Source organism: Taudactylus pleione, unplaced genomic scaffold (assembly GCF_031769625.1).
Source record: "Taudactylus pleione unplaced genomic scaffold, aTauple2 ptg001314l, whole genome shotgun sequence".
NCBI lineage: Eukaryota > Metazoa > Chordata > Amphibia > Anura > Myobatrachidae > Taudactylus > Taudactylus pleione.
In genome coordinates, this window is record NW_028285714.1 from 2,663,875 (window position 1) to 2,680,957 (window position 17,083).

Here is a 17,083-nt window from a genome sequence, read left to right on the forward strand (position 1 = left end):
GTATGGGCTTTACAATTGATTACTGCCACCGCTTTGGGCAGTTGGATTGCTTCTAAAAGATGTTTTATGTGTCGGGAATGTGCAACTGGTGTGCCTGCTGCTGTCATAAAATTTCTCAGATGCCATAGAGCCCCGAAATCGTGCACCACCCCGAACGCGTACCTCGACTCAGTGTAAATGTTAGCAGATTTGCCTGCTGCCAGTTCACATGCTCTAGTTAATGCTACTAACTCTGCCACCTGGGCTGAGTGAGGAGGACCAAGAGGTTTGGCTACTATGATGTCTGTGTCATTTACAACAGCATAACCTGTACACAATTCACCTGTGTCTGTTTGTCTATGACAACTCCCATCCATGTAAAAAGTCACATCTACATTCTCTAAAGGTGTGTCGTGTATGTCAGGTCTAGCAGTAAAGGTCTGATTCAGATATTCCATACAATCGTGTGTATCATTATGTCCGCTGAACTCACCCTCTGCCAGCAACTTGTCTCCTTCCACCCTTTGTACATCATGTTGTACATATGGTAAATACGTTGCTGGATTCAGCGTGCTGCAACGTTTGACAGTGATGTTCGCAGGTGCGATTAGAGCTAGTTCCCATTTGGTAAACCTAGCCGAAGAGACGTGTCTGGTTTGAGCAGAGTTCAGCAGAGCAGATACAGCGTGGGGAGTATAGACAATCATATCATGACCCAATACTACGTTCTCACTTTTACTCACCAATAGAGCAGTAGCTGCTACACTTCTCAAACAGGTGGGGAGTGATCTCGCCACAGTGTCCAATTGGGCACTGTAGTATGCTACGGGCCTACTGGCATCACCATGTTTTTGTGTAAGGACACCTGCAACACAACCATTGGCTTCCGTACAATACAAATCAAAAGGTTTCTCATAATCAGGTATTCCCAATGCAGGTGCTTTTGTCAGACTATCCTTAAGATTAAGGAAAGCCTGCTCTGATTCCTTTGTGTGTATGACACGATCGGGCTTTGAGGAAGAGACTGTAAAGGCAAGGCCAAAATAGAACAGTATCCACACATTCCCAAGAAGGTACAAATTTGCTGTTGATTCTGCGGCAGTGTCATGTTCTGTATGGCCTGGATTCTAACATTTGTGAGATGTCTTAACCCCTGGGTTAGGCAGTGTCCCAAATATTTTACTCTGGATTGGCACGGCTGTAGTTTCTCCTTAGCCACCTTGTGTCCTGTATGCGAGAGATGAAGCAACAAAAGTTTAGTATCATTCAAACATGACATAAACGAATCAGAACACAGCAATAAATTGTCCACATATTTAATTAGAACAGATCCATTTGCAGGTTGAAAAGATTGTAAACAGTTGTGCAATGCCTGGGAAAAGATACTGGGGCTGTCTATGAAACCTTGGGGCAACCAGGTCCGTGTATATTGCACACCTCTGTATGTAAATGCGAATAGATACTGACAGTCAGGGTCGAGAGGCACAGAGAAGAAAGCAGAAAAGAGGTCAATGACAGTGAAATGGGTTGCGTTTGGAGGGAGCTGCATAAGAATGACAGCTGGATTTGGCACTATGGGGAATTGGCTCTCTACTACCTTATTAACACCTCTAAGGTCCTGTACTAGCCTATAACCCCTCCCACCACTCTTCTTCACTGGAAAGATGGGACTGTTGGCTACACTAGCTGTACGAACTAAAATTCCCTGTTGCAATAATCGTTCAATTATTGGAAAAAACCCTAATTCTACCTCCTGTTTTAGTGGGTACTCGGGAATATTTGGAGCTTGCCTACCGCTTTTCAAATTTACCATTACAGGGCTTACGTTTGCCATTAATCCAGTGTCCTGTCCATCCTTAGTCCAAAGGGAATCTGGAATTTGGGACAACATTTGATCTACCTGGGATGGATTTTCATTTAAACTGGTAGAGTGATGCTTTGGGGAGTGTCCAACATATCTTGCACCTCGTGCGCAACTCTCTCAGGGATATCTAGAAATACACCATCAGGGGTGCAATATATGATACATCCCATCTTACATAACAAGTCTCTGCCCAGTAGGTTAGTAGGAGCCGCAGCAACCAGAAGGAAAGAATGCCTGGTATGCAACGGCCCAATAGTAACCTCTGTGGACTTTGTTAAAGGAAAATGTTGCACTTTACCTGTTACACCCATTGTTAGTACTGTCTCGTTGGTCACCTGTAAATTAATGGGAGATTTTATCACTGACCTGGTCGCCTCTGTGTCTACAAGAAAAGGATATTCAGTACCAGCTACATCAACCATCATGACCGGTTCTTCCCTAGTACTTCCCGTTAACCTGACTATCTGTAGACTACAGGTATGACTTGACCCCTAGCGTTGGCTACCATTCTCCAATAAAGCATTAACGGCCACAATTGGAGCTGGTGCTTGCTGGATATTTGCTGGTCTCTGTGCATATCCCTTATGGGGATATCCAGGTACTCTCTGGTTTGGGGATCCTACCCTTTTTACTCTGCAGGTTCTACTTAAATGTCCTGGCTGGTTACAATTAAAACATATTCGTGGATCGGATGAAGACACGGGTTGTTGTGAGGTTTGATATGGGTAGGGATATGGAGGATAAGGGTATTGTGGGGGATATGAAGTTTGTGAGTAGTGTGGGACCTGTGGTTGTGTAGGGCTAGTAGAATAGAGCTGTGTTTGCTGTTGCGTGGGATTAGTGAGGGCATATAACTGTTCAGGTGTAGGTGTGTGTGTAGATGCAAGTGTGTCTGTTGGCTGTGATGTTACCGTCATTCCTTCCAGAGCTTGAATACTGACAGCCATTAGTTTTTCGCTCTGGGTCTCTCTCTTCTTTGAGATGTTCTTCTCATGTTCTATGGCATATTCTCGCAATACCTTCCGCAATGCTACCTTGCTGCATGTGCGCGCCATTTTGCGGCTCGCCCGCATTGCAATTCAGCGTCATGGATGTATTCTCTGGCAATACACTCGCAACGCTAGTTTGCGTCGCTTGCGCATTTTTAAGCCATGTATCCCCTTCATGCTGCCACAACTTTAAACATTCATAATATTTGACCTTTTTCTATCGGCAGCGCATCAGACTGATGTGAACCTGGACATTATCTAATACATCTTTATCAAAACTACCAATTCTGGGAAACAGTCTAATACTCTTCATCATCATTTTAAACCTTACATCACAATGCCTTATTGCATAAGTACCGTACTTAATATGCATAATACGACGGGCTGATCCAAACGGCGCTTCCATTAGCAGCACATCATTGTCTAACATCTCTATTGTTTGCATGGCCCCCATTCTGAGACAACTCCTATGTTTTTCATTAAAGATTTAAACTGGTGAAAGACAGTCAAGATACTTTCAATTATCTGTGGACGATTTAAATGGCAGCACCCACACACCTGTGAAGATTTAAAGAAGGCTACTCCACACACCCGGATAAGATTTAAGAAGACAACTTCCACACCTATGGAAGTTTAAGTCGGCTACTTCCACGCACCTCTCTACAACAAAGACAACATGTACACCTGCTACCGTGTATAGAATGGTAAGCTGCTTACCGAGCGGCTAGCACTTAGTCCTTAAAGGTCATACGGTACCTCTAACTTTAGGGAACAAGTTACCCCTGCCAACAAATACTCACTGTTACACACTTTTTTCCTGCGCAGAAAAATACACCTTAACCCAGATATTGACAACAATTGAAAAGAATGTAAACCTCAATGGCTTTGTTTAAACACATGGCAGCACGACCGGAAGTACGCATACACTATTGTGCGACCAGTCGCATACACAATAATGCGACTACCACACAACCGTATGACAACCTTTTAGCTGCGTACACAAAAGTGCATCTTTACTGTGCGCAAAACTGTGACTCAGCCGCGTGTTCAATACAGTGGCACCCCTTTAAATGTTAGGTTCTATCAACAGAGGAAAACAAACTTTTTCCTCTCTTGTCCCTGGATTCTAGTCAGCATCCCTGGCTCACACAAAAATGGGTAGCGATCTCTCAGCACCGAGCGGTTGCAGGTAAACCCTGCATGTGGCCACTCCACCCTTTGGTGAGAAATCGATAACCGTAAGTGCCGTGTGAGTGGGTAAGTGACTTCACTACGAGCCCCCAACTAATGATACTGCCTTTGAACCTCTATATATCCCTGCCTATACCTTCTAATATCCTGCCTATAAACCTATAAGGATGATGCTAATTTGCGTACACAGTCATACAGTAAATAAAGACTCCAGACCTAGAACCTGTGGTTCCAAAGCACAAAGTATTATTCAAGTAAAAGTACAGCAGTTACATGCTATGATCCTCATATAATCTTAGCGCAAAGAGATTATGCAGACCCAAGTACAATTATACATACACAGCGCTCTCTGGTCCAGATGTAGGCATCAGCAAGAAACCCCTCGTCAATCAGCATTCAGCATGAAGACTAGGAACCCAGGGTCAGAGCACACATATTTATACCCCCCAGAAATAAACAACACAATAGAGAAGTTTGTTGCTAATACCATTGGTCCTAAAGGAGAGGACATATTTTACAAGGCATTTAACAGGTTGGTCAAATAGACACAGCCCAGCCTCTAACAACAGGTGGTCTCTGGTTTCCCGCATCATGCAAATCCTAACAGTTGTTTATATAATGTACATTTTGTTGCTTGAAGTCTCTGCGGTCCATAAGTTGAGAATGCATGTTGCGATCTCTCCATTGATATTACCGGAATACTGTTGAGAGAGTACGCATCAGTACAATACCAAACATGGCTTACTTATCACGTATAAAACCTTAGTTACGAAATAACCTTTATTTCCTAGCAATGATAACAAATGTGCATACTCGAATCTTATACCTTATAGCTTATGAAACCTTGTATGTGAATATGCAATGTGTGAGTATGTGGGGTTTGATGTAAAGACGCTAGTTAACTTGGGGCAGATGCGTGTGCATGGAGCTAATATTCAGTGTTTTCATACAGGGTCTTATTTCACTAATATGCGACTAGTTAACAACGCAATTGTGCATATTAATGTGTATATGAGAAATGGTGAAAGATGCAATCGCATGATGCTAATAGTAATATCGCCACATATACTAAAGTGTGAGTTTATCTAAAATGGCGCTTAGGCGGCCATTCGCAAAATGGCATCTTGCAATCTCATTTCTAAGATGGCGTCTTGCGGCCAGTCGCAAGATGGCGTCGCTGCGATCCAATTTTAAACTGATCTTGTCTCAGCCAATTATCCAGCTTCGACAACTGTTTACTCATTGTTATCAGATACCTTACAGTTACCTCGTTGTTACTTTTCAAATCCTACTGTGGGCTTATAATCAAATGAGGTTGTCTACCAAACAGTATTTCAAAGGGGGACAGATTGAGAGGGGGTCTAGCAATTGTCCTGATACTATGAAGGACAAGTGGTAGTGCTTCTGGGACACCAAGTCCAGTTTCTGCCATGATTTTACTTAATTTGTTTTTAATAGTGCCGTTCATCCTCTCCACCTTGGCACTGGCTTGCGGTCGGTAGGGGGTATGAAGTCTACTATTAATACCCATCAACTTACACATGTTTTGGAAGACATCATCTGTGAAATGAGTACCCTTATCACTTTCGATAATTCTAGGGATACCGTATCTGCATACAAACTCCTGAACAATTTTCTTAGCAGTAAACGCAGCAGTGTTAGTCGCAGCTGGGTATGCCTTAACCCAATTAGAAAACACATCAGTGCACACAAATACATACTTGAGATTCCTGCAAGGTGGTAATTGGATAAAATCAATTTGTATTACCTGAAGAGGTCAGTCAGTCGGAGGAATGTGGGATGGTTCAGTAGGGATCGTTTTCCCAATGTTTTTCCTCAAGCAGGTGAGACAGGACATTGCTCTCTTTTCCGCTTGAGAAGAAAAAGCCGGTGCACACCAGAATGCTCTCACCAATCTGCACATACCTTGCTTTCCCAAGTGAGTCAGACTGTGTGCTGCCTCAGCCAGGCTTGGGTAGTACGTCTTCGGAGCCACTAGCTTACCTTGTCCATCTCTCCAGAGTCCAGAAGACTCTTGCCCACATCCCTTAGAGCTCCAGACTGCCTTTTACTGGATGGAATACAAATTTTGCATCTCAATTAATTTCAGAATGTCAATCGTTTGAAACATCATTTGGTTAATTTGCACATTTCTTTTTAACCCTGCTGCCCATTTGGCAGCTTCATCTGCCCTGTTGTTGCCCAGTGACACCAGATCATCCTCACATGTATGGGCTTTACTCTTAATTACCGCCGCAATTGGATTGCTGTCAATAGTCCTTTTATATGTCTGGAGTGTGCAATTGGTGTGCCTGCTGCTGTCATACAATTTTTCAGACGCCATAGAGCCCCGAAATTGTGTACCACCCACGAAGGCGTACATAGGGTCAGTGTGGATAATATCAGATTTACCTTCCGCTAATTCACACGCTCTCCAGTTCCACCACTTGGGCCGAGTGTGGTGGACCTAAAGGTTCGGCCTCTATGACATCTTCGTCATTTACCACAGCATAACCTGTACATAATTCTCCAGTGTCAGTTTGTCTATGACAACTCCCATCCGTGTAAAATGTCACATCTACATTTTCTAAAGGTGTATCCCGTATGTCAGGTCTTGCAGTAAAGGTTTGATTCAGATATTCCATACAATCATGTGCATTAATATACCTGCAGAACTCACCTTTCGCCAGCGACTCACCTCTCTCCACTCTTTGTGCATCATGTTGCACATATGGTAAATACACTGCTGGATTTAACGTACTGCGCCGTTTGATGGTGATGTTTGCAGGTGCTATTAGGGCTAGTTCCCATTTTTTGAATCTAGCTGAGGAGACATGTCTGGTTTGGGCAGAGTTTAGCAAAGCAGATACAGCATGGGGAGTATAGACAATCATATCATGGCCTAATACCACATCCTCACTCTTACTGACCAATAGAGCAGTTGCTGATAAACTTCTTAAACACGTTAGGAGTGATCTTGCCACAGTGTCCAATTGTGCACTGTAGTATGCTACGGGCCTACTGGCATCACCATGTTTTTGTGTGAGGACACCTCCTGCACAACCATTAGCTTCCGTACAATACAAATCAAAAGGTTTTTCATAATCAGGTATTCCCAACGCAGGTGCTCTTATCAGACTATCCTTAAGGATAAGGAAAGCCTGCTCTGATTCCTCTGTGTGTATAACACGATCGGGCTTTGAGGAAGAGACTAAGGGTCTCATTCAGACCTGGTCGCAAGCGCCGAGCGCTCGCAACCGGGTTGATGTTAAGGCCCTGTGCACGTGCAGCAGCCGCACTGCGCGTGCACAAGCCCTGGAGCGAGAGAGACTCTCTTGCTCCAGAGCTCATTACAAAAAGGGCGGCTGTCGATGTTGATCGACAGCACGCCCCATTTTGTAGGTGGGGTGGGGGGGTGGCTACACAAATGGAGGCGTTCCTGACAGAATGCCTGCCATTTTCTGGGTGGCCACACTGACATCAGCAGTGATGTCAGTGGGGAGCTTCCTGCTCGATCAGAGCAGGAAGCTCCCTGGGACTTGCGGTTGCCGAGACCCAACCTTAGGGTCTCGTCGCAATCCCCGATGGTCGCAATGGTCTTGACCATCACTACCATCACCCTGGTCGGTCGCTAAAGCTGTCGGTGGTAACCCACAGCTTAGCTAGCGACCAGGAGGCAGCACTTAAGAAATCAAGCGGCCGCCCTCATTCAGAGAGAGCGATCGCTTCTTGCAACCAACTCTGAATGAAGGCCTAAGTCCAGTAATGGCAAGGCCAAAATAGAAAAACCTGGGATCCACATTCTGCAGTATCCACACATTCCCAAGAAGGTACGAATTTGCTGTTGGCTCTGCGGCAGTGTCATGGTCTGTATGGTTTGGATTCTGTCATTTGCTAGATGTCGTAACCCCTGGGTTAGGCAATGTCCCAAGTATTTAACCCTGGACTGGCATGGCTGTAGTTTGTCCTTCGCAACCTTGTGTCCTGTTTGCGAGAGATGAAGCAATAAAAGTTTAGTCCACATATTGTATTAGAACAGATCCATTGGCAGGTTGAAAAGATTGTAAATAGTCATGTAAGGACTGGGAGAAGATACTGGGGCTGTCTATGAAGCCCTGGGGCAATCGTGTCCATGTGTATTGTACACCCCTGTATGTAAAAGTGAATAGGTACTGACAGTCAGGATGAAGAGGTACAGAGAAGAAAGCAGAACAGAGGTCTATGACAGTGAAATGGGTTGCATTTGGTGGGATCTGCATAAGAATGAAAGCTGGATTTGGCACTACGGGAAATTGGCTCTCTACTACCTTCTTAACCCCTCTAAGGTCTTGTACCAGGCTGTAACCCCTCCCACCACTTTTCTTCACAGGGAAGATTGGACTGTTAGCTACACTTGCTGTATGGACTAAAATTCCCTGCTGTAATAACTGCTAAATTATGGGATAAACCCCTAAGTTTACCTCCTGTTTTAATGGGTACTGGGGAATTTTTGGAGCTTGCCTACCGCTTTTTAGATTCACCATTACGGGAGCTACATTTGCCATTAATCCAGTGTCCTGTCCATCTTTGGTCCAAAGTGAATCTGGTATTTGGGATACTATTTGATCTACCTGAGATGGATTTTTACCTGAACCGGTAGAGTGATACATTAACCTTTGGAGAGTGTCCAACATATCCCTCACCTCATGTGCAACTCTCCCTGAGATATCTAGAAATATACCATCAGGGGTACAATATATGACACATCCCATCTTACATAACAAATCCCAGTAGGTTAGTAGGAGCTGCTGCTGCCAGGAGAAAAGAATGCCTGGTATGTAATGGCCCAATAGTAACCTCTGTGGATTTGGTTAAAGGATAATGTTGCACTTTACCCGTTACACCCATTGCTGGTACTGTCTCACTGGTCACCTGTAAATTAGCTGGAGATTTTATCACTGACCTGGTCGCCCCTGTGTCTACAAGAAAATTATGTTTAGTACCAGCTACATCAACCATCATCACCGGTTCTTCCCTAGTACTTCCGCTTAACCTATCTGTAGACTAGAGGTATGACCTGACCCCTAGCTTTGACTCTCACACTCCAATACAGCATTTAAGGACACATTTGGAGCTGGTGACTGTTGGAAATTTCCTGCACTTTGTGTATGTCCCTTATGTGGATATCCAGGTACTCCCTGATTAGGGGGTCCTACCTTCTTCACCTTACAGTTCCTACTTACATGTCCCACTTGGTTGTAGTTAAATCACCTTCATGAGTGGGGTGGGTGAAAGGGTTGCTGTGTGGGTTGAGTGGTAGAGAAAGTTTGTGGGTGTGGATAGGGATTTTGAGGGTAATATGGTGGCTGTGGATAGTATGGGTTTTGTGGCTGTGTGTGATAAGTGGGGTAGGGCTGTGGTGGTGCAGGATTGGTGAGGGTATGTAGCGGTGCAAGTGCATGTGTGCCTGGTGGCTGTGATGTTACATTCATTCCTTCTAGAGCTTGAATGCTAACATCCATTAGCTTCTCGCTCTGAGTCTCTCTCTTCTTGAGGATGTTTTTATCATGTTCAATAGCAGACTCCCTAAGTGTGTCTACAGTAACTCCTCTCCAGCCAGGTAATAAGGTCTGGACTTGGGTTTTTAGATTGTCTATAAGACCATGCATAAGCACCATGATGACCATTTCCCTGTGATGGGTGCTATCTTTAATATCTTCTATCCCAGTGTACTGGGTGATAGCCTGCAGAGCTCGGGTACAGTAATCCTCTGCAGATTCACTCTCCTTTTGTTTTATGGTGAAAATTTTACTCCAGTTAACTACTACTGGAAAATATACACCCAATTGAGTTATTATTAGGGGTGAGCGGGTTCGGATTTCTGAAATCCGAACCCCCCCGAGCCCCCCCGATCCGAGTCCGATCCGAGTCAGGCTCGACTTTTCCCGCCTGACTCGGATCTGACATCGAGGCAAAACGTCATCATCCCGCCTTCCGAGTCTCGCGGGTTTTGGATCCTATATAAGGTACCCGCGTCGGCGCCATTTTCTCACTCGGCTGTGGACAGTGAAGAGGGAGGGTGGGAGTTAGTGCTGTGTAGTGTAGTGTAGTGTAGTGCTGCTGTTGTCCACTACTTCAAAGTCCATAGGGGCTGGCTGTGTTGTGCTGTGCTGCTGTTGTTAATAGGGGCTGTGTCCACTACTTCAAAGTCCATAGGGGCTGGCTGGACTGTGTTGTGCAGTCAGTTCTCCATAGGGGCTGTGTCCACTCCAAAGTCCTGTGCAGTGTCCCAGTCCTAAAGGGGTGCTGTAGTGTTGTCCAGGGGGTGCTCTGTCCATCAGGGGTGCTCCCCCCAAGTGCTAAAAAAATAATATATTTTCTGTGTTTGTGAATTGTGTGCGCAGTAGCCGCACGTGCATCAACAAAGTAGTGCCAAGCGTGCGCCTGTGTCATAAGTAAAGGGCCGGCTGGCTTGACCGTTAAGGGTGCTGTAACCCCCGAAAGTACACTCCAGTCCAAACCAAAAAAAAAATTATTTTCTGTGTTTGTGAATTGTGTGCGCAGTAGCCGCACGTGCATCAACAAAGTAGTGCCAAGCGTGCGCCTGTGTCATAAGTAAAGGGCCGGCTGGCTTGACCGTTAAGGGTGCTGTAACCCCCGAAAGTACACTCCAGTCCAAACCAAAAAAAAAATTATTTTCTGTGTTTGTGAATTGTGTGCGCAGTAGCCGCACGTGCATCAACAAAGTAGTGCCAAACGTGCGCCTGTGTCATAAGTAAAGGGCCGGCTGGCTTGACCGTTAAGGGTGCTGTAACCCCCGAAAGTACACTCCAGTCCAAACCAAAAAAAAAATTATTTTCTGTGTTTGTGAATTGTGTGCGCAGTAGCCGCACGTGCATCAACAAAGTAGTGCCAAACGTGCGCCTGTGTCATAAGTAAAGGGCCGGCTGGCTTGACCGTTAAGGGTGCTGTAACCCCCGAAAGTACACTCCAGTCCAAACCAAAAAAAAAATTATTTTCTGTGTTTGTGAATTGTGTGCGCAGTAGCCGCACGTGCATCAACAAAGTAGTGCCAAGCGTGCGCCTGTGTCATAAGTAAAGGGCCGGCTGGCTTGACCGTTAAGGGTGCTGTAACCCCCGAAAGTACACTCCAGTCCAAACCAAAAAAAAAATTATTTTCTGTGTTTGTGAATTGTGTGCGCAGTAGCCGCACGTGCATCAACAAAGTAGTGCCAAGCGTGCGCCTGTGTCATAAGTAAAGGGCCGGCTGGCTTGACCGTTAAGGGTGCTGTAACCCCCGAAAGTACACTCCAGTCCAAACCTAAAAAAAAATTATTTTCTGTGTTTGTGAATTGTGTGCGCAGTAGCCGCACGTGCATCAACAAAGTAGTGCCAAGCGTGCGCCTGTGTCATAAGTAAAGGGCCGGCTGGCTTGACCGTTAAAGGGTGCTGTAACCCCTGAAAGTACACTCCAGTCCAAACCAAAAAAAAATTATTTTCTGTGTTTGTGAATTGTGTGCGCAGTAGCCGCACGTGCATCAACAAAGTAGTGTCAAGCGTTCGCCTGTGTCATAAGTAAAGGGCCGGCTGGCTTGACCGTTAAGGGTGCTGTAACCCCCGAAAGTACACTCCAGTCCAAACCAAAAAAAAAATTATTTTCTGTGTTTGTGAATTGTGTGCGCAGTAGCCGCACGTGCATCAACAAAGTAGTGCCAAGCGTGCGCCTGTGTCATAAGTAAAGGGCCGGCTGGCTTGACCGTTAAGGGTGCTGTAACCCCCGAAAGTACACTCCAGTCCAAACCAAAAAAAAAATTATTTTCTGTGTTTGTGAATTGTGTGCGCAGTAGCCGCACGTGCATCAACAAAGTAGTGCCAAGCGTGCGCCTGTGTCATAAGTAAAGGGCCGGCTGGCTTGACCGTTAAGGGTGCTGTAACCCCCGAAAGTACACTCCAGTCCAAACCTAAAAAAAAATTATTTTCTGTGTTTGTGAATTGTGTGCGCAGTAGCCGCACGTGCATCAACAAAGTAGTGCCAAGCGTGCGCCTGTGTCATAAGTAAAGGGCCGGCTGGCTTGACCGTTAAAGGGTGCTGTAACCCCCGAAAGTACACTCCAGTCCAAACCAAAAAAAAATTATTTTCTGTGTTTGTGAATTGTGTGCGCAGTAGCCGCACGTGCATCAACAAAGTAGTGCCAAGCGTGCGCCTGTGTCATAAGTAAAGGGCCGGCTGGCTTGACCGTTAAAGGGTGCTGTAACCCCTGAAAGTACACTCCAGTCCAAACCAAAAAAAAATTATTTTCTGTGTTTGTGAATTGTGTGCGCAGTAGCCGCACGTGCATCAACAAAGTAGTGCCAAGCGTGCGCCTGTGTCATAAGTAAAGGGCCGGCTGGCTTGACCGTTAAGGGTGCTGTAACTCCCGAAAGTACACTCCAGTCCAAACCAAAAAAAAAATTATTTTCTGTGTTTGTGAATTGTGTGCGCAGTAGCCGCACGTGCATCAACAAAGTAGTGCCAAGCGTGCGCCTGTGTCATAAGTAAAGGGCCGGCTGGCTTGACCGTTAAGGGTGCTGTAACCCCCGAAAGTACACTCCAGTCCAAACCAAAAAAAAAATTATTTTCTGTGTTTGTGAATTGTGTGCGCAGTAGCCGCACGTGCATCAACAAAGTAGTGCCAAGCGTGCGCCTGTGTCATAAGTAAAGGGCCGGCTGGCTTGACCGTTAAGGATGCTGTAACCCCCGAAAGTACACTCCAGTCCAAACCTAAAAAAAAATTATTTTCTGTGTTTGTGAATTGTGTGCGCAGTAGCCGCACGTGCATCAACAAAGTAGTGCCAAGCGTGCGCCTGTGTCATAAGTAAAGGGCCGGCTGGCTTGACCGTTAAAGGGTGCTGTAACCCACAAAGTACACTCCAGTCCGAACCAAAAAAAAATTTATTTTCTGTGTTTAGCCGCACGTATATATCAAATCGATATAACATAAATGGAGGACCAAACTTTCTCCGATAAAAATAAAATAGAGAAAGATCAAGAACCACTTCCTCCTAGTGCTGAAGCTGCTGCCACTAGTCATGACATAGACGATAACATGCCATCAACGTCGTCTGCCAAGGCCGATGCCCAATGTCATAGTAGAGGGCACATACAATCCCAAATGGCAAAGTTCAGGAAAATGACCTTGAAAAAGACATTTAAATCAGCTGAAGAGAAACGTAAACTTGCCAATATGCCATTTACGACACGGAGTGGCAAGGAACGGCTAAGGTCGATCCCTAGTATGTTCATGACTAGTGGTTCAGCTTCACATGACGATGGAAGCACTCCTCCCACTAAAAAAATCAAAAGAGTTAAGCTGGCAAAAGCACAGCGAAGAACTGTGCTTTCTAAGAAGATATCACAAATCCCCAAAGAGAGTCCAAGTGTGGTGGTGGTTGCGATGCCTGACCTTCCCAGCACTGGACGGGAAGAGGTGGCTCTTTCCACCATTTGCACGCCCCCTGCAAGTGCTGAAAGGAGCACCCACAGTCCACTTGCTGATATGCAAATTGAAGATGTCACTGTTGAAGTACAACAGGATGAGGATACTGGTGTAGCTGGCGCTGAGGAGGAAGTTGGCGAGGAGGATTCTGATGGTGATGTGGTTTGTTTAAATCAGGCTCCGGGGGAGACAGTTGTTGTCCGTGGGATGAAAAAGCCCATCACGGTCATGCCTGGGCAGAAGACCAAACATTCCACCTCTTTGGTCTGGCAATATTTCTATCCAAATCCGGACAACAACTGTCTTGCCATATGTACCATATGTAAAGGTGAAATAAGTAGGGGTAGGGACGTCAACCACCTAGGAACATCCTCCCTTATACGGCACCTGCAGCGCGTTCATAAAAAGTTACTGTCAAGTTCAGAAACTTTGGCTCAGACCGTAAGCAGTCCAGGGACACCTAAATCCCGTTGTCCTGTTGTATCCAAGCGCCTGCAAACCACACCGTCAACTCCCTCCTCGTCAATTTCCTCCTTAGTCAGGATCGGAAGTAGTCCTGCAGGCCATATCACTGGCATGACTGACTCTCCTATCCGGGATTCCTCCGGAGGATCCTGCATTGCTACGCCTACTGCTGCCGCTGCTGCTGTTGCTGCTGCTGCTGGGAGTCATTCATCATCCCAGAGAGGAAGTAGGAACACCACTACTTTTACTAAACAATTGACCCTCCAACAGTCCTTAGCGAGGAGGATGAAGTACGACAGCAGTCATCCTGAAGCAAAACGTATAACTGAGGCCTTGACTGCTATGTTGGTGTTAGACGTGCGTCCGGTATCCGCCATTAGTGCAGTGGGATTTAGACAATTGATGGAGGTAGTGTGTCCCCGGTTCCAAATCCCGTCTAGATTCCACTTCACTAGGCAGGCGATACCGAGACTGTACAGAAACGTCAGAAAAAGTGTCCTCAGTGTCCTGAAAAATGCCGTTGTACACAATGTCCACTTAACCACGGACATGTGGACAAGTGGAACAGGGCAGACTAAGGACTATATGACTGTGACAGCCCACTGGGTAGATGTATCACCTTACGCAGCAACAGCAGCAGCGTCACCAGTAGCAGCATCTCAGAAACGCCAGCTCGTTACAAGGCAGGCTACGCTGTGTATCACCGGTTTCAGTAAGAGGCACACCGCCGACAACCTCTTAGAGAAACTGAGGGAAATCATCGCCCAGTGGCTTACCCCACTTAGACTCTCCTGGGGATTTGTGATATCTGACAACGCCACCAATATTGTGCGGGCATTACATCTGGGCAAATTCCAGCACGTCCCATGTTTTGCTCACACAATAAACTTGGTGGTGCAGAATTTTCTGAAAAGCGACAGGGGCGTGCAGGAGACGCTTTGGGTGGCCCGAAAAATTTCTGGCCACTTTCGCCATTCAGCGACTGCGTGCCGAAGACTGGAGCGCCAGCAAACACTCTTGAACCTGCCCCGCCATCACCTGAAGCAAGAGGTTGTGACGCGGTGGAACTCAACCCTCTATATGCTTCAGAGGATGGAGGAGCAGCAAAAGGCCATACAAGCCTATACATCCACCTATGACATAGGCAAAGGAGGGGGTATGCACCTGACTCAAGCGCAGTGGAGAATGATTTCCGTGTTGTGCAAGGTTCTTCAGCCCTTCGAACTTGCCACACGTGAAGTCAGTTCAGACACTGCCAGCTTGAGTCAGGTCATTCCCCTCATCAGGCTTTTGCAGAAGCAGCTGGAGAAAGTGAAGGAGGAGCTAAGACGGAGCGATTCCGCTCGGCATGTGGGACTTGTGGATGAAGCCCTTCATTCGCTTTGCCAGGATTCCAGGGTGGTCAATCTGTTGAAATCAGACCACTACATTTTGGCCACCGTGCTCGATCCTAGGCTTAAAGCCTATGTGGTGTCTCTCTTTCCGGCCGACACAAGCCTGCAGAGGTGCAAAGACCTGCTGGTGAACACACTGTCAGTTGAAGCGGAACGTGACACGTCAACGGCTCCTTCTTCATTTTCTCCCGCAACTGGGGCTGCCAGGAAAAAACTTAGGTATCCTAAGCAACCCGCTGGCGGTGATGCAGGGCAGGCAGGACCAAGTTTGGACATCTGGTCCGGACTGAAGGACCTGGCAACAATTTCTGACATGTCTACTGTCACTGCATATGATACTGTCACCATTGACAGAATGGTGGAGGATTACATCGGTGACAGCATCCAAGTAGGCATGTCAGACAGTCCATACCTGTACTGGCAGGAAAAAGAGGCAATTTGGAGGCCCCTGTACAAACTGGCTCTATTTTACCTGAGTTGCCCCCCCTCCAGTGTGTACTCCGAAAGAGTGTTTAGTGCAGCCGGGAACCTTGTCAGCGAAAGGCGTAGGAGGTTGCTTCCACAGAATGTGGAGAAGATGATGTTCATCAAAATGAATTATCAGCTCTTCCAGGGAGACCAGCCTCCAGAAGGTACAGAGGGACCTGTGGTGGTGGATTCAAGTGGGGACGAGTTAATACTTTGTGAGGATGAGGATGTACACACTGAAGAGGGTGAGGAATCAGTGGATGAGGAGGATGAGGATGACATCTTGCCTCCGTAGAGCCAGTTTGTGCAGGGACACATTAATTGCCAGCTTGTTTTGTGGGGGCCCAAACGAACCAATCATTTCAGCCACAGTTGTGTGGCAGACCCTGGCGCTGAAATGATTGATTTGTTAAAGTGTGCATGTCCTGTTTATACAACATAAGGGTGGGTGGGAGGGCCCAAGGACAATTCCATCTTGCACCTCTTTTTTTCTTTGCATTATGTACAGTTTGGGGCCTAGTTTTTCTAACTGCCATCCTGCCTGCCACTGCAGTGTCACTCCTAGATGGGTCACGTGTTTGTGCCGCCCACTCGTGTCGCTTAGCATAGTCATCCAGCTACCTCGGTGCAACCTTTTGGACATAAAAACACTATTGTGAGGTGTGAGGTGTTCAGAATAGACTGGAAATGAGTGGAAATTAAGGTTATTGAGGTTAATAATAGCATAGGAGCAGAAAAACCTACAAATTCTGTGATTTTAGCTGTTTTTATGCTTTTTTTCAAAAAAATACAGATCCAAAACACAAAACCCAGAACCCAAAACACGGAAGGGTGGTTTTGGCAAAACCAATCCAGATCCAAAACACGAAGAAAGATCCAGATCCAAAACCAAAACACAAAACACGAAAAGTGGCCGGTGCACACCCCTAGTTATTATGCAGGTAATGTTACCTTGGTTACCCTCGTCTGTTAAGGGACCATCTCCATCCAATATGCAATCCGTGATAAACTTTTTCACGTTGGTATTATGTGGAAGACACACCCTTAACACCACTCACCAATCTTTATTGGTTGGCTCATCAGCATTACCCAAATTTTTCAAAAATCTTTGGCATTTTGCTAATTCCTTCTTAGGGTAAGGGAAATCATTCATTATGGAATTTAGCTCAGCTCTTGTCCAAAGACAATGCATTGCTACTGTATATCCCTTGTGGGCACTACACCATTCGCATCCGCATTCCCATTTGGAACAGTTATTGTCCGGATGGGATGGATACC